Here is a 19,201-nt window from a genome sequence, read left to right as displayed (position 1 = left end):
CTGGAATCATCGCACAACGGTAAATCATGCCTAGTGCGACAATCCAGCCGAAACTGACTGCCGGTGCAGGGTTCCTATGGTGAAGTGATGATGCCTTAATGACAGGCAGGTGTATTGATTGCCGATGAAGAGCAGGCGTGCAAAAAGAGACAGGGAGCCGGGGGGAAAGGGGGACGAGCAAACAGATAAGACCTAAACACACCAAACACACCTCGCCAACATTGAAAAAAACACCTGACAATAACAAAAACATATTCACATAACGTGCAGCGTCATGGGTCCGTGTATTTATCTGGCAATTGGATATTCCGTTCTGAAACGGGTATTGAAAAACAAAAAACGAGTGGTTATTTGATCTTCGTTTTAAAATACAAAAATTAAAATTGAAATATGAAGCGTTTTTCCTTTTCATGATCAAAAAGGGATGTACAAAATTTTAAAAATGCTTTGATTTTCATTTTATATTTAGAATGAGAAAAAATAAAATCAGTAAGAGACAGAAATGAAAAAAGGTCCGTTTTTTCATTTTCTGAGACCGGAAGTGGTCATCAGCAAGTGTAGAGCCAAACGACAACAAGATTCTCAGAGGGCGGAGCCAGAGAGCAGTGATTGGTCAGACCATAGATAGTATAGAAGACAGCGCGGTGGCGTATCTAGTCTGTGTATATCTGTGGTCGGCACGTCTGGTAGCATTTCTGGCTGCTGTTGACCTTGTTTTTGGAGTAAAACACGGTAAGAAGATAAATACTTCTAACCAACAGCGTTGTTTTGTTGTACGTTAAGTCAGCGACTTGTGAAGAGTTGTGTTTTGTCGTGTTTGAGCAGTTGGTCGGGACGCGTTAGCTAGCTAAGCGGCTAAGTTAGCTAGCGGGCTAATTAGCACAGGTGGCTAACTTACCGCTGAACACCTGTGTTAATTGCTGCCACAGCTGTCTGTCTTTAGAATGAACTTCTCAACCTGTATTTGTCTGCTGTGTATTTTAGCTTTTAAAAAAGTTATTTTACTTTAAGGTTAACTGAAACCTGTTCAGTTGCACTGAAGTTTAACATTCAGCAGGTTTGAATTAAACCACTCTTAACATAGCACAACATTACCTCTCTGAATCTCCATAATTTCATTAAATTCCTTCTCTCTTCCACTGCTCAAGTTCAATCCAGTATATAAAATGACATTAATGGTGAATAAACTAGCAACCAGCCATTGTATTTATTTATTACTACATGTATTTGTAGTAAAACATGAGTTGAAACATCCTACTTTTGGATCTAGAACTGCACAAGCCGTTCATTTTCAGTCACCTGACGAGTTAAACTCCCCTTTTTATGTGAGGTTGAAGCAGAAAGTCTGAGTTAACAAAGAAAGTTGTTTATAATTTGAGATACCTGTTATCTCTGACTGAGGCTTTAGTTTTTGTTGAGCTGATTTACACAGAGAAACTTTATTCAGGAAGATTTCTCAGTAGCTCAGAGGACAGGCTGATTTTTACACAACCTTGTAAGAGAATGTCTGTCAATGCTTTCAGCAGAATTTAGAAACACAACACTTCCTAACAGATATTTTGAGGCTGTGAGGTTGAATGTTTGAGAGTATATCAGTGTGTTTGTTTGTGGTCTTTCTGTTTCTAGGTGGAAGCTGAATTAGTGAGGATGACTCCTGCTCCTGTCATCTCTAAGCTCCTCACACATCTTTACCTGCACATGAGGAAAATCACTCCTGTAGAATGCAGGTATGTTTGTCATTATTATAAAAAGATGTTGCCTGGTGACCTGTCAGAAACCCATTATACAGAGTCAGCCAAAATAATGTTTACACACATCAGGAAAAGAAAAACTTACATAAATATTTCAATACCAAATTTATTCAGACATCACAAGATTAATAAAAGTTATCTTTGGCCTCTACAATTACAAGAGGTGCTCAAAGTGGTGGCCACTGGCTTCCAGACATTTCTGTTGTGTTGTAGACATCACTTGTTGATGCTCCATTCATGAGGGTAATGCCATCTGTTGGAAAAACATCGTACAACAGGACACACAGTTATCGTGATTTGATCAAACTTAGAAAGAGGAATCTATATGTATAGAAGTACTTATACAAATGAAATATTTATTAAAGTTTTTCTTTTCCTGATGTGTGTATACATTATTTTTGGCTGACTCTGACTCTGTGAACTTAATGAGAACAAATCTGTCATTTAATTGTTGCTCTGAAAGCTTCTTTAGTGAAAACCAGCTGGTGTTCTGCTTTGAAACAAACTGCTGTTGGTGTCTGTGTTTTTAGGTTTAACCCCACTGTTTCTGAATGAACTGATAGTTGTTTTTTTTCCTGATCAATGTGGACATTCTAATTGATGGTAAATTTACTGATCATATAATCAGCATGACAATATAACAGTCTAACATTCTGACCGCCTGACTAATACTGTGTTGGTCCCTTTATGCTGCTAAAACTCCTCTGACCCAGTGGTTCATCAGAACCTCTGGGGATGTCCTGTGGATTCTGTGGATCCTGTGGGTTGCAGGGTGGGTCCTACCTAGACCAGGCTGATCCTGGACCATCCCACAGATGCTCAATCAGATCTGGATGTGGGGAGTGTGGAACCCAGGTGAACAGCTTCGCTCTGTCGTGTTCCTCGGACCACTCCTGAGCAGTTCTAGTTTGTCCTGCTGAGGGTGACAGCTGGCATCAAGGACTGCTGTTGCCATGGAGACTAGGGGGTTGTTTGTCCTGCAGTGTTTAGGTGGTGGTACATGTCAAACATCCACATGAACGTCAAGGTTTCCCAGCAGAACGTAGCATTAGAACAAGATGATGGATGTTGTTCTCTTCAGCTGTCAGAGGTCAGAATGTTGTGGCTGATCAGTGGATCTGTCTGCCTTTACTCTGACATCCAGAGTTATACAAAAGTGTAGTATGTGTGCAGTGCAGAAGAGATTTACTTTACTGTATGCAGTTTTTTGTTTTTTTTTTTTGAATGAAGACCCAATCTTTCCCTTCAAAGGATAGTTAATAATTACTACGGCTTCCATATTGGTCCCATCAGAGAATATCATATCCATATACAGATTTTTATTAATTCCAGGGCTGGTTCAGTAAAGATTATAACTACATCAAATAATTCTTTGTTGCAGTTGGAATTTTGCAGACTGAGAGATGGTTGAGTAGGTTTCAGTTCTTTTTTTAGCAAAATGTTATAATTGAACGTCTTTATTGTTATTGTACATGAAATTATCTGCAAACCAGCAAAGTGCATCAGTCTGAGGTGTCTAAAAATAAATAAGTAAAGAAAAATGCTTCTAAAGCCAGTAATAAACAAAATAAAGAAAAGCTCCATTCTCACTCCTCTCAGGATAAACTGTCATTAAATTGACTTTAAATTTAGCTTCAACACGAGATAAAAACATTTACTTTCATTACTGATGTTGTCAAGTTTTAATCAAGTTCATGCTACTTTTATAAAATGATGAAAGTGAATAAATTGTATTTCTGTGATCTGTATTTGATTTTTGTCTTTTCTCCTGTCATCCAGATGTTCAGAGGAAGATGATGCCACATCTGGTCCAGCCGATGGAAGGTCTTGAAGTTCTCTGACTGGCCTCGACTGAAGATGGTCGTCTCACTGGATTTAAGGTTCAGATGCTCAGTAACAAACTCCACCAATGTGCCAACAGGGAAGCTTTAGGTTTATTAAATGTTGCTATGAAGGTTTCGCTGTTTTTCTTTGTGAATGCAATGTGCTCCAACTGAAACTTGAATTAGAACTTAGAAGTAAATCCTTCCATCTGAAAGGATTTAGTTGCATTAATAACCTCATAACATTCTAATTTTTATTCCAGTCTTGGTTGGAAATAGAATCTCTGTATTGATTCAGGTAAAAACTGAACTTCACAGAATGTTGGAGCAAAACAACCAGATGAAAACTGTGATGGTGTTGGATTGTCAGACCGTAATGTTGCAGCTCAAAGCAGCTTTTCTATCTCAGTTCATTCTGACATTCAGCTATGAATCAACACAGCAGATGGTGATCCATGCTGTGGAAGTCTCACATCTCCTGATTTAATGGAGCTGCTTTGCACTTTTTACACTGTTTATTCACCAACACTTTATTTAATAAAAGTCCCATCTAGTTTTTATGAGGAATGTGATGTTTTAATTTCTCTGTGAATAACTGCAGTCTAATGCAACAGCTGGAATTGTAACATCTGTCCTGATATCTATCATGAAGTATTGATCAGAATACTTATGGTTAGCAGTCATCCCTGAAGTTTTACATTAAAATCTTTACTTGTGTTGTGAACTTTGGTAAGAAGCAGAAACGTTAGCGTTGCCATGGATACGAGTGTTAAATTCTGTCCATGATTCCATTTTGGGAAATGAAGTCCAGTTCCAGAATGTGGAGGAATTTAGTCTCACAATCACAGACAACAAATATTATCTGAAAGTTAGGTTATTTTTGTTTATCAGCACAATACAAAAAGATTAATGTTAGAAATATTCCAGTTAAGACTCTAGAATATCGTGATTTATGTAAATTTACCTCAATAATATGAATGTTCAGGTTAAGATTGTGCAGTGATATTTATTATGTAAGTTTAGCTGATTAAAGTTTATGACTCTGCACTAAAATATTATTTAAATTGACATCATTATAATATTTAGGGTCAGACCTTACAGTACTGAGATTAAGAAATCAAGTATTCTATAAAATGTAAATACACTGAACTCATTTGGATATATTTAAGTCAGACTCTACAATATTATTTGACACAAATTATCTAAATCAAAATTTTAATTATTTTCACGCCAAACATTTACTGGACTGATTTAAATATTAAAATCACTCCTTTCTAATCCTCTGCTGTACGTTCAAACCTGAGGCCTTAAATAGAAACACACAAGTATCTGATTGAAGGAATTTCTGCAGAGTCCTGGTTCCAGAAGATGATGATGGAATTACAGAAAAACTTTAACAAAAACTGCCTGAGAGTTCACAGGTTTTTATGTTACATTTCTTCAGTAATTTAATGAGAGTTATCATCAAAAATCAAGTGTTCATTTGATGAACTTCATTTCCTAAAACATACAGAATTGGAGCTCATATCTTTAGCAATTGTAAAGTTTCTGCTCCTTCAAAGTTCACAACACAATGAATGAATTCCTAAAACACTCTCAATGCTGGAGAGCATTTGTGATGCTGAAGCAGTGACCAGTTTTTCTGTTTCTTCTCTGGAGATGCACAATGAGGGACGTCTGCAGAGACTGAGAAAGAGTCTCACCACATCCTGACATGAGGAAAAAGACTTTATTGAAGACTACAATGAGAAAAACTATCAGACAGCAGACGGCTGCATTCAAGGTGAGCTCTGAACATTTGATCTGGAACAGGAATTTAATAACGGCAGCATGAGCTTCATTTCAGTCTGTAGCTGCTGAATTCATGGATGAATCATCTGGCACTAGAGAGGAAGACCATCAAACATCCACGTCAGCTGATGGAGGTCCAAGAGTCTCACCAAACAAACAACCTACAGAGTGAAGACCTTGAATCTGATTGGACAGCCTCCTATTCAGCCACATGTGTGAACAAATGCCTCTAAGTTGATTTGTTTTCTAAAATAAATCTAGTTTGAGTCCTAATCTATGCCTGTGTGTTTGCTTCTTTACACCGCTGTTAACAGTTTAGGCTGTGAGATTGTTCCAGATAAGACAAGTACAAGATTTTTCAGAGCAGTTCTACCACGAGCCTGACAGGAAGAACTCCAACAGCTACTGAATGTTCCTGTGGTCCCCTCAAGGCTACAGGAGGAGCCCTACGAGGACGAGCCGGTCCACCTGATGGCGGCCAGTCGCTGCAGTTCAAAGCCAACACCGACTACGTGGACTTCTACTGGACCACACGGAGGCCTTCAAACCGGAACAACAAGTTCACCGACTCCCCGACTCGTGGGTCTGAGGACGCTGCCGAGTCTCAGCCCAGCTAGCCGCCTGTCTGTGGGTGTTTGAGTGCAGAGAGGTTTGTGGATGCATGTGAACGTATCTGTGTTGAAACAGCAGCTTTGGACTCAGTAACGCCAGAAAAAACCAAGAGCTCCTTTATTTGTGACTTCCACTAAAAAAAACTGATGAAAATAAGTTTGCCAGGGTTCTGACTGATAACAGATTATTAAATAATGAAAATAATCGTTTAAATATTCCTTTAAACAATCCTTTTAGGTCTACGTTTCCTTTACACTGACTTCTTGGTATATGTACAAGTATTTAGGGTGGAATATACCATTAAGCCTGATGTTCAAGGCTTCTTCTGGGAATATACCATTAAACCAACCTTTTAGGTAAATGTTCCAGGATGTTGGGTAGAATATACCATCAGATAAACCTTTTAGGTCTACATTGGAAGATTTTAGAGTAGAATATTACTTCAAACCATCCTTTAGGTGGAATTTTCTTCCAAACCGTCTTTTACTCTACATTTAAGGATGTTTAGGATGGTATATTCTTCCAAATCAACTTCTCAGGTCTACATTTCAGGTGGGATATTCCTCCATACTAACTTTTTTGGTCTACATTGAAGGATTTTTTTTAAACCACCCTTTTGGGTCTATATTTGGGGTTTTAGGTGGAATATTCCTTTTAACCAGCCCCTCAGGTCTCTTTGAGGATTTTGGATGGAATACTCGGTTAAACCAACATTTTAGGTGCATGTCCAAGGATTTTTGGTGGAATGTTCCTTTAAGGTGGATATGTGAGGACCTTGTAGGTGGAATACTTCCTGAAACCAACCTTTTAGGTCAACATTCAAAGATTTAAGGTGGAATATTCCTTTAAATCAACCTAAATTTCATGTTTTGATCATTATCAAGTGAGAAACCTCCATCTAGACTCCTCATAATGATGTTTGAGATTTATGCTGCTGTTATTTGTTTAGTCCAGACTAAATGACAGAAATCCACAACTGTAATTTTATTTCAGGACTCTGTTATTAAATGTCAAAACAATCCATGTGACTCTAAAAACTCAACAGCTTTACAAACTCTAAGATTAAACTCTCCACAAGGATCCAAAATAAGTTGGACTTTTACATGAGAGCTTTAATTATTCTTCATCTACTTCCTGAAAAGTTTGGTCAATAAAAAAGACAAAAACTAATATTTTCAGCTGAACTAAAGACAGACTGTGATTTTTCTGCTCACATGTTGTGTTGTTGTAAACTTACTCTTTCAAATAAATAGCCACCTAACCCCCTGGAAACCAGTGTTTGTCCTGTTTTTGTGTTGCTCCTCGGCGACCCTAGACAGCCGGGTCCTAATGTTTTTTGAGCAAAACACCATACTATGATGTTTTTACAATGATGGTTCTACTATGAAACCAGTTTGACATGTTCAGGTGTTCTTTGTGTGAAAACTCAGAGATTTCAGGGATCAGAAGGTGGTTTTCAACTTTCTTTGTTAACTTTCTGCTTCAACTTTAAACTAAATTTCCTTCACTAACCCAGCCGTCTGGACTTCCAGTAAGCTGTGTTCCTATTGGCTGTCCAGGTGGCTGCTTGGTATTATCAGGAACACCTGAGCAGCTCACTGTCTTCCTGCTTTATTTGGCTGCAGTAAAACATTTCCTCTGCTACTCTTCACCACCGAACCGGGTTTGGCTTCGTTGATTTAGTTTGTTCTTTAGGCGTTGGCTTGCAGCTTCCAGCAGTAAAATCATCTTTGTGTTTCTTGGTGTGTTTTAGGGCTTTGTACCAGGTAGTTGTCTTGGTAAATGTGGTTCTTTAGCCACACATAGCACATGGTGCTAATGTTTGCAGTGATTAGTGGATTTGGTGCAGCTGAGTTGTGTCTTTATCTTGGCTGTAGTGAGTCTTTAGAGGTTTTTGGTCAGGCACATTCTGTATTCTTGTTTGTGAAGCAACGTTGGTTGTCCAGAAGGTAAGAGTTCCTGTCCTGATTCTCTGTTCTCAGAGGTTCTCTGGTAGGCTGCAGGAGACTTTATCATTTGGGTTGTGCTAGTTTGGTTTTTGTATGGTTTCATTTGGACGACTATCTTGAGGCCCCTCCATGTGGTTTAGTGAGGTTTTCTGTAACAGTTCTACATAGCAACCTGCAGCAGAAGAGACTTTAAGAGTTTTTAGGAAGTTCTAGAGACCAGACTTTAGAGCAGCAGAAACATTTGTCAGCAGTTTGAGCAGGAGAAGGTGAGCTTCAGAGTAGAAATGAGACAGAAACCTTCTTGACCCGTGTGGTGAGGTCCTGTACCAAGAGTTTGAGCAGGTTGTGAAGAGTCTGTAGTTCTTTGGTATGAAAGCACAAGAGTCGACTCATTAAAGGAGAAAACAGGAGATATTGTTGCTTCTTCTGTCGCTCTGCAGTTTCCTTAGACTGAATATCAAGTTTATATTTTAAATGATTTACCATGCGAGCCCAAGAAGACTTCAATAAACTCCCTCCATCCCTGGACACGTTTTATTACGATGTTAAATTTTTTTTTTTTTTTTTTTTTAATGGTTTTGAGTTTTAATCATAGTTTTAGCAGTTTTTTCTCTTCGCTTGTTTAGTTTTGTCATCTGTGTGAAAGGTGCTAAACAAATAAAGTTGAATTGATAAACTGAATAATTGACTAACTCATGATTGTGACAAAAGAAGTATTTTCATTGTGATTTAAGTGTTTATTGCATTTTTAAGGTTGGGGTTAAAATCTTGACAGAAAAAAAGATTAAAGAAATGAACTACATTAAAAAAGCAATTAAATCCAAGGAAAAAAGCATTTAATAGAGTAAAACTTTTAAAAAGAAAATTAAACACTAAATACAATTAAATTATATTAAACAGACAAAATATTTAATTCGATAATTAAACAGAAGATGCAAAATGTAATTCTGACATTAAAAAAAATTCTTAAAAATATTAAACATTAAAGAGGAAATATTTTACATAATTAAACATTTGAAAAATACAATTAAACAAGAAGAATATTAAACATTTAAAAGAAATTCAAAACATTTAATTAGACCCTTAGACAATAAAACTTTTAAGAAGTTTTATTATTAAAAAGTATTTTTTTAAATGTGTAATTCTCGAAAATATTTTCTCTGTAATTTTTAGTATTTTACAAATTTTGTTTAATTTCATAATTTCATGTTTTGTATCTTGTTGAATTATCTAATTCAATATTTTTTCTGTTTTATATAGTTTAATTGTATTTCATGTTTATTTATATTACTTTAAATAGGAAGTAAACAGAAAATACAATGAAGCATTTAAAAAGAAAATTAAACATCAAAAGGTGGTAAAACATTTAAAAAGAAAAACCTTAAAGATTTAATCGAAAAATTAAACATTGGGAAAGAAAAGGAAACCTTTCAAACAAGCCGATAAAACATTTGAAAAAACAACAAACATTAAAAAGACAAAACATTTCTAAATCAAATCAGACATTAGAAAAGAATAAAAGGTGAGAAAAGAGCAAAACTAAACATTTAAGAAGAATCAAACTAAAGACAAAACATTTGAAAAGACACCAGTTAAACTTTAGAAGATCAAATTAAACAGAAGAGACAATAAAAGGATCAAAAAGAGCAAAAACAGATAAAGTTCTTAAAGCGTTTTCTCGTCTGAAATGAAAACATCAAGTTGTTTCTTCAAACATTTCCTCTTTCTATGTTCTTGGTTTGATTGTGGACAGATTTACTAAGTGCTCATTTCAGAAAACTGCTTTCCAGATAAAGTCTACTAGTAGTTGAAGGCATCGATCAAACTAATGTTACCTTCTGATCTCCACAAACTTTGCTATTCAGTGAAGAGAATCAAAGTTTGTTGAGGATTTCTAAAAACCCACAGGTGATGGTCTGAGAAGAACTCAGATTGATGGTCTAAATGTGAAATCAAGACTCATGGTCACAAGTTTTAAGGCTTCTGTTAACCTGAAAGTTCAAACTAACAGAGAAGTACTGAGAAACTTTTAAAATTTCAGTCCTCAGACTGTCTGAAGGTTCAAACTAACAGAGAAGTACTGAGAAACTTCTAAGATTTCAGTCCTTGGACTGTCTAAAGGTTCAAACTAACAGAGAACTACTCAGGAACTTAGAGGATTTCAGTCCTTGGACTGTCTGAAGGTTCAAACTAACAGAGAACTACTCAGGAACTTAGAAGATATCAGTCCTTGGACTGTCTGAAGGTTCAAACTAACAGGGAACTACTGTGGGACTTAGAAAATTTCAGCCCTCAGACTGTGTGAAAGCTCAGGTCCTGAGGACTCGGGAGGTGTGGAGGCTTGGAAAGTCTTGGAACTGAGGGTTCAACCCTCCAGCACAAAGGCTGAAGTCCAACCTCCTGAGAAAAACGGTGGAGTCGAGACCCGAGTAAAAAAAAAACTCGAAAATGACAAAAAATAGATGATAAATGCGCAAAAACGAGAAGATTTAGTATCTGAGCAAGTAGCTCAGGAGGATAAGAAGAAGACTACCAAGCGGAGGGTCGCAGGATCGAGACCTGCCACGGGCAGTTTTCTTTGTTTGTCTTTGTCAGGATTTTCATAAGAATTTAAGAAGGGTCTGGTCTTGAACCAGCGACCTGCAGCTCCACAGGCAAACTCTTAACTCACTGAGCTACAGATCAGATGAAAAGAAATAATTTCGTCGTCCCTTTGGCATCGTAGTTCCTGAAGTCACCACATGGGTGGAGCCAAGGCGGAGCCTGGGTGGAGTCAGGGCGGAGAGTAGGCGGGGAGGTGGGTGGCGGCCTCCCCCCTCTACTCCCCCACCTCCCTCCACCACCCACCACACCTTCCCCCGCCCCACGAGTTCTTCGAGTCTCCACGAGTCCTTCGAGTCTCCAAGGGTTTTCCCGAGTTTCTGGAGTTTCCACCAGGTCGGAGGCAGAACAAGTTGTCATGAAGAGGTGTTGAAGTCGGCCAGGAAGGACTGACTTTTTACAGCGACTCGAAGGAAGACGACGAGAAGAGCAGGTCTTTAACCACCATCCATAAAATCCATGGAGTCGACTCCAGAGAAATGAAGGGAGGTCAACTTTTATCAACCTCCATCCACATCTTCAACTTGATATCTTTACTTTGACATTTTTAGCACCACAAAACTTTAGTATCACATTTTATTGTCATTTCTTAGGACATTAATGGAATCCACCAGCAGATTTAGTTTTTGTTGACACACTTTATTCTTGTCGTTGTGGGACTGCAGTATTTAAAACTCTTCCTTCTATTTGACATCATGTTTATTAGTTTTAGTAGAGAAAGTTATTTTAGTTGTCAATTAGTCTCTTAAAAACCAGATAATAAATTGGATTAGTCAAGAGGTTTAAATTTCTTACTTTGTCATACTTTAAATATGACAAAAAAACATAAAAATAAAGTGTCTTGAGACAATTTGCCCTGTAATTGGCATTATATGAATAAAATTGAATTAAAAGTGTATGTATCTTGTAATGTTGGAGTAATTCAGCCATATATGTTGGAAAACACATTTTCTTTGTCCATTAATCTATTGATTGTTTTCTCCAGTAATTCATTTCTTGTTTTGGTTTATAAAATGTCAAACCCATATATATTCAGTTTACTGTCATAAAAAACCAAAAATACTTACATTCATGATGCAGGAATCAGAAAGTTTTTCACTTTTTATCTTAGTTTAGTCAGAAAGACAGTTGATAATGTGTGAATTGTTGCAGCTTGTGAGCCGTAGAAGGTTTTAATCTTTGGGGCCGATTGTCAGAAAACATTTAAAAATCAAAGAATACTCTAAAATAAAAGAAACCAACATCAACAAAACACTCAACAAAGACTTGAACATCATTAAAGGGAAATCCAACTTTTGCATGACAATGTCTAATTAAAGGACATTTATTTCCAACGTAAATGTGTGATATTCATTCTCTGGAGCTTTCTCTTCACATCGTCTTCCACCTGGACTGCTTTGGTCGGGAGCATGTGCAACAAACATTTGAAAAAGTGCACTTTAACATCAATGAATGACACTGAAGTTTAATCTCTACATAAATGAGACTGAGTCTGGATGTGCTGCTCTGTCATTAACTCTTAAGTTTAGGGAAAGTTCAAACAAAAGAGGACAGTTCAGATAAGACTTGAGAATGAGCTTATTTTGAACAAACATCTCAGACTTTCTGAGCTTCAGCACCTCTAGCAAGATATTTTAACAACAAGCAACTCAAGAGATCCAGAAGTTGGAGAGAGTTAGCTTTAGCTGAGCCAAAGAACATGTGGGATCCTAACCTAGCAAACATTTCAGACTTTTCTCTGTGAATTCCGAGGAATAATTTCTTATTTAATGACAGAGCTACACATCTTAACTCAGTCTCATTAAAACAGACTCTAATTCAGTGTCATCCATCCATATTAAAGTGCAGTTACCCAAAATGTTTGTTGCATGAGCTCCAACAAAACCTGTCCAGGTAGAAGGCCACTTTGACAAACAGGAAGTGGAAGATTCCAAGCAGATTTATAGAAGGGGGAACCAGACTGTACTAAGTGTGGTCGAGTATAGAAGGGTGTTTTGTGGGTTTTTAAGGCTGATAATGATTATTAGTGAGACATTTGGAGTAGATATTCATTTGCAGTAAATGAAAGTATTTAAAATCTTGGAGTTAAACTTAGATGAACACAAACTCTAACAGAAAACTTTTTTGATACGTTTTTGTTTTGTTTACAGATGTTAAAGGAGTTTTATTCATGACGTATAACCAATCAAATCACTCCAGAAGACAGAGTGACCACAGGTAGATGAAGGTTCAGAGCCAAAGTAGCACCATTTTTAAATGTATTTATTACCGTAATCCATCCATTATCTATACACCGCTTAATCCTCACTAGGGTCATGGGGGGGCTGGAGTCTATCCCAGCTGACTCAGGTGAAGGCAGGGGACACCCTGGACAGGTCGCCAGTCTGTCGCAGGGCTACATATATAGACAAACAATCACTCTCACATTCACACCTACGGGCAATTTAGAGTAATCAATTAACCTCAGCATATTTTTGGACTGTGGGAGGAAGCCGGAGTACCCGGAGAAAACCCACGCATGCACAGGGAGAACATGCAAACTCCATGCAGAAAGATCCCGGGAAAGCCGGGACGCGAACCAGGGATCTTCTCGCTGCAAGGCGAAAGTGCTAACCACTACGCCACTGTGCAGCCCTATTTATTACCGTAAATCAGTAAAAAATAAAATACTGATAATCAGTAAATCAGCCAGCCCACAATTACTACAATTCTACAGTTGATGTCTCTTTCCTTTGACTTGTTATTTGTACAATATACGATGTATATTATGTCGTTTTTCATCCCAAAGGCTATACTATGATGTTTTCTAAGAGACATACCATGCCACTCTGCTTGTTCTGGCTCTGGGCTGCTGCACTCCTCCTCTGTTGTTTTCTGGATTGTACTCAGCTGCATGCCTTCGTCCATCCGGCCTCCGTTGACTCGTCCCGCCTGCCGTCTCTGGAGCTGAAGCTGGATTGGAACAGACCAAAGTACAGTCCAATCACGATGCCAGCTGCCTCTCAAAAGGCTCCTTCATCTGGCAGGTGGCAGCACTTCTTCTGAGGGGAAGCTGAGCTGGCCCGGCAGAACTTTGGAGATGTGTTCCAGTGGTTGGTGGATGTGTAGGGAGATAGAGAGGGACCTTTGAATTGTTCACAAAGGAAAACAGGGAACCCATTGGTAGTTTTACTTTAGGGTGCTACTGTGGTGTGTTTTTGGGCTTGTGGGAAGGTTTTCTTTGAAAAAAAAAATCATCATGAATTTTGGCGCAAAAAAATGCCTTACTATACTATGTCGAAAAAAAAGTGCAATTTTTGAAACATGTTGTAAAAACATGCCATATGATGAAATAATGTAAAGGAGGCCGTGAAAAACACTCCAGAAAGGTTTTCTTTGGAAAAAAAAAATTGTCATGAATTTTGGCGCAGAAAAACGCCTTACTATACTATGTCGAAAAAAAAATGCAATTTTTGAAACATGTTGTAAAAACGTGCCATATGATGAAATAATGTAAAGGAGGCTGTGAAAAACACTCCAGAAAGTTTTTCTTTGAAAAAAAAAATCATCATGAATTTTGGCGCAAAAAAACGCCTCACTATAGGATGTGGAAAAAAAATGCGATTTTTTGAACATGTTGTAAAAACGTGCCATAGGATGAAATAATGTAAAGGAGGCCGTGAAAAACACTCCAGAAAGGTTTTCTTTGAAAAAAAAATTATCATGAATTTTGGCGCAAAAAAACGCCATAGTATACTATGTCGAAAAAAAAATGCAATTTTTGAAACATGTTGTAAAAATGTGCGATATGATGAAATAATGTAAAGGAGGCCATGAAAAACACTCCAGAAAGGTTTTCTTTGAAACAAAAATCATCATGAATTTTGAGGCAAAAAAATGCCATAGTATACTATGTCGAAAATGAAATGCGATTTTTCAAACATGTTGGAAAAACATGCCATATGATGAAATAATGTAAAGGAGGCCGTGAAAAACACTCCAGAAAGGTTTTCTTTGAAAAAAAAATCATCATGAATTTTGAGGCAAAAAACGCCATAGTATACTATGTCGAAAATGAAATGCGATTTTTCAAACATGTTGGAAAAACGTGCCATATGATGAAATAATGTAAAGGAGGCCATGAAAAACACTCCAGAAAGGTTTTCTTTGAAAAAAAAATCATCATGAATTTTGGCGCAAAAAAACGCCTTACTATACTATGTCGAAAAAAATATGATTTTTGAAACATGATGTAAAATCGTGCCATATGATGAAATAATGTAAAGGAGGCCATGAAAAACACTCCAGAAAGGTTTTCTTTGAAAAAAAAATCATCACGAATTTTGGCGCAAAAAAACGCCTTACTATACTATGTCGAAAAAAAAATGCAATTTTTGAAACATGTTGTAAAAACGTGCCATATGATGAAATAATGTAAAGGAGGCCATGAAAAACACTCCAAAAAGGTTTTCTTTGAAACAAAAATCATCATGAATTTTGAGGCAAAAAAATGCCATAGTATACTATGTCGAAAATGAAATGCGATTTTTCAAACATGTTGGAAAAACATGCCATATGATGAAATAATGTAAAGGAGGCCGTGAAAAAAACTCCAGAAAGGTTTTCTTTGAAAAAAAAATCATCACGAATTTTGGCGCAAAAAAACGCCTTACTATACTATGTCGAAAAAAAAATGCAATTTTTGAAACATGTTGTAAAAACGTGCCATATGATGAAATAATGTAAAGGAGGCTGTGAAAAACACTCCAGAAAGTTTTTCTTTGAAAAAAAAATCATCATGAATTTTGAGGCAAAAAAACGCCATAGTATACTATGTCGAAAATGAAATGCGATTTTTCAAACATGTTGGAAAATCGTGCCATATGATGAAATAATGTAAAGGAGGCCATGAAAAACACTCCAGAAAGGTTTTCTTTGAAAAAAAATCATCATGAATTTTGGCGCAAAAAAACGCCTTACTATACTATGTCGAAAAAAAAATGCGATTTTTCAAACATGTTGTAAAAACGTGCCATACGATGAAATAATGTAAAGGAGGCCATGAAAAACACTCCAGAAAGGTTTTCTTTGAAAAAAAAATCATCACGAATTTTGGCGCAAAAAAACGCCTTACTATACTATGTCAAAAAAAAAATGCAGTTTTTGAAACATGTTGTAAAAATGTGCCATATGATGAAATAATGTAAAGGAGGCCATGAAAAAAGCTCCAGAAAGGTTTTCTTTGAAAAAAAATTCATCATGAATTTTGGCGCAAAAAAACGCCTTACTATACTATGTCAAAAAAAAAAATGCAATTTTTGAAACATGTTGTAAAAATGTGCCATATGATGAAATAATGTAAAGGAGGCCATGAAAAACACTCCAGAAAGGTTTTCTTTGAAAAAAAAAATCATCACGAATTTTGGCGCAAAAAAACGCCTTACTATAATATGTCGAAAAAAAATATGATTTTTGAAACATGATGTAAAATCGTGCCATATGATGAAATAATGTAAAGGAGGCCATGAAAAACACTCCAGAAAGGTTTTCTTTGAAAAAAAATCATCATGAATTTTGGCGCAAAAAAACGCCTTACTATACTATGTCGAAAAAAAAAATGCGATTTTTGAAACATGTTGTAAAAACGTGCCATATGATGAAATAATGTAAAGGAGGCCGTGAAAAACACTCCAGAAAGGTTTTCTTTGAAAAAAAAATCATCATGAATTTTGAGGCAAAAAAAACGCCTTACTATACTATGTCGAAAAAAAAAATGCAATTTTTGAAACATGTTGTAAAAACGTGCCATATGATGAAATAATGTAAAGGAGGCCGTGAAAAACACTCCAGAAAGGTTTTCTTTGAAAAAAAAATCATCACGAATTTTGGCGCAAAAAAACGCCTTACTATACTATGTCGAAAAAAAAATGCAATTTTTGAAACATGTTGTAAAAACGTGCCATATGATGAAATAATGTAAAGGAGGCTGTGAAAAACACTCCAGAAAGTTTTTCTTTGAAAAAAAAATCATCATGAATTTTGAGGCAAAAAAACGCCATAGTATACTATGTCGAAAATGAAATGCGATTTTTCAAACATGTTGGAAAATCGTGCCATATGATGAAATAATGTAAAGGAGGCCATGAAAAACACTCCAGAAAGGTTTTCTTTAAAAAAAAAATCATCATGAATTTTGGCGCAAAAAAACGCCTTACTATACTATGTCGAAAAAAAAATGCGATTTTTCAAACATGTTGTAAAAACGTGCCATACGATGAAATAATGTAAAGGAGGCCATGAAAAACACTCCAGAAAGGTTTTCTTTGAAAAAAAAATCATCATGAATTTTGGCGCAAAAAAACGCCTTACTATACTATGTCGAAAAAAAAATGCGATTTTTGAACATGATGTAAAATCATGCCATATGATGAAATAATGTAGAGGAGGCCGTGAAAAACACTCCAGAAAGGTTTTCTTTGAAAAAAAAATCATCACGAATTTTGGCGCAAAAAAACGCCTTACTATACTATGTCAAAAAAAAAATGCAGTTTTTGAAACATGTTGTAAAAATGTGCCATATGATGAAATAATGTAAAGGAGGCCATGAAAAAAGCTCCAGAAAGGTTTTCTTTGAAAAAAAATTCATCATGAATTTTGGCGCAAAAAAAACGCCTTACTATACTATGTCGAAAAAAAAATGCGATTTTTGAAACATGTTGTAAAAACGTGCCATATGATGAAATAATGTAAAGGAGGCCGTGAAAAACTCTCCAGAAAGGTTTTCTTTGAAAAAAAAATCATCATGAATTTTGAGGCAAAAAAACGCCTTACTATACTATGTCGAAAAAAAATATGATTTTTGAAACATGATGTAAAATCGTGCCATATGATGAAATAATGTAAAGGAGGCCATGAAAAACACTCCAGAAAGGTTTTCTTTGAAAAAAAAATCATCATGAATTTTGGCGCAAAAAAAACGCCTTACTATACTATGTCGAAAAAAAAAATGCGATTTTTGAAACATGTTGTAAAAACGTGCCATATGATGGAATAATGTAAAGGAGGCCGTGAAAAACACTCCAGAAAGGTTTTCTTTGAAAAAAAAATCATCATGAATTTTGAGGCAAAAAAACGCCTTACTATACTATGTCGAAAAAAAAAATGCGATTTTTCAAACATGTTGGAAAAACGTGCCATATGATGAAATAATGTAAAGGAGGCCATGAAAAACACTCCAGAAAGGTTTTCTTCGAAAAAAAAACATCACAAATTTTGGCGCAAAAAAACGCCTTACTATACTATGTCGAAAAAAAATATGATTTTTGAAACATGATGTAAAATCGTGCCATATGATGAAATAATGTAAAGGAGGCCATGAAAAACACTCCAGAAAGGTTTTCTTTGAAAAAAAATCATCATGAATTTTGGCACAAAAAAACGCCTTACTATACTATGTCGAAAAAAAATGCGGTTTTTCAACATGTTGTAAAATCGTGCCATATGATGAAATAATGTAAAGGAGGCCATGAAAAAGACTATGGTAATGTTTTCTTTGAAAAAAAAAAATCATGAATTTTGGCGCAAAAAAACGCCATAGTATACTATGTCGAAAAATGTGATTTTTCAACATGTTGTGAAAACATGCCATATGATGAAATAATGTAACGGAGGCCGTGAAAAACACTCCAGAAAGGTTTTCTTTGAAAAAAAATCATCATGAATTTTGGCGCAAAGAAACGCCATAGTATACTATGTCGAAAAAAAATGCAACTTTTCAACATGTTGTAAAACCGTGCCATATGATGAAATAATGTAAAGGAGGCTGTGAAAAACACTACAGAAAGGTTTTCTTTGAAAAAACAAATCATCATGAATTTTGGCACAAAAAAGGAATTCTTCAAGGCGAAGATCGATCAGCTCTACAGCAGCATCTACAGCAGCATCTCCATGTGAAAGCCGGCGAACCCCATTTTCCTCCAAGCATCCCGACTCTACGATCTGCTTCGACCAGCGACCTGCAGTGGGACAAAGACGTGTCACCTGAGGCTTAACATGCTTTAGAGAAGCAAACCAAAACTGGCCCAACTGTAGATGATTTGAAATGCCTAGATAAAAACAAATTAAAGCAAGAAACTGAAATACAATGCACTGTCATATGTATTTCCTTTTGGTTCGTGCATTTAATCCGTTGAAAGCGTACGTTAAAAGGATAGTTTTACCTTAGCGGACATTTAAGTGAGACTCTACATTATTATTTGACACAAATCTATCTAAATCAAAACTTTAATCATTTTTACTCCAAACATTTACTGGAATGATTTAAATATTAAAATCACTCCTTTCTAATCCTCTGCTGTACGTTCAAACCTGAGGCCTTAAATAGAGAAACACACAAATATCTTATTGAAGGAACTTCTGCAGAGCACTTTGGAGTTGTGGTTAAACTGCCAAATGTCACCGACAAGAGCACACACAATGCAAGAAACAGTATTTCTTACTCGAGGAAAGGGACTCAAACATGAAAACCTTAACACTGAAAGATGTTCATCTCAAACAGTAACAAAGTACAATGGTTTGCATTGTACCATACATGAGGACATGTATGCAGGAACACACAGCTGCTCCTCCTAGCATTGCATATTTCTCCCAGAGGCTATCACTGTGATCATGTGCAATGGACTAATGAGCACTCATA

The 19,201-nt window shown here is 36.3% G+C and overlaps 1 long non-coding RNA gene across 1 annotated transcript in view; it reads right to left on the bottom strand.

Moving 5' to 3' along the window:
* Positions 1-11,145: 11,145 nt before the first annotated feature.
* The window catches only part of LOC118469578 (uncharacterized), an 82,563-nt gene continuing 74,507 nt past the window's right edge, over positions 11,146-19,201 (bottom strand). Inside the window, exon 4 of the long non-coding RNA XR_004846483.2 lies at positions 11,146-18,521. This is a non-coding gene — a long non-coding RNA (uncharacterized LOC118469578). The remainder of the gene's footprint in view (positions 18,522-19,201) is intronic.

Source organism: Amphiprion ocellaris, chromosome 13 (genome assembly GCF_022539595.1).
Source record: "Amphiprion ocellaris isolate individual 3 ecotype Okinawa chromosome 13, ASM2253959v1, whole genome shotgun sequence".
Taxonomy (NCBI): Eukaryota; Metazoa; Chordata; class Actinopteri; family Pomacentridae; genus Amphiprion; species Amphiprion ocellaris.
The sequence above is the reverse complement of the archived record's forward strand: the minus strand, read 5'-3'. Positions and strand labels throughout refer to the sequence as shown.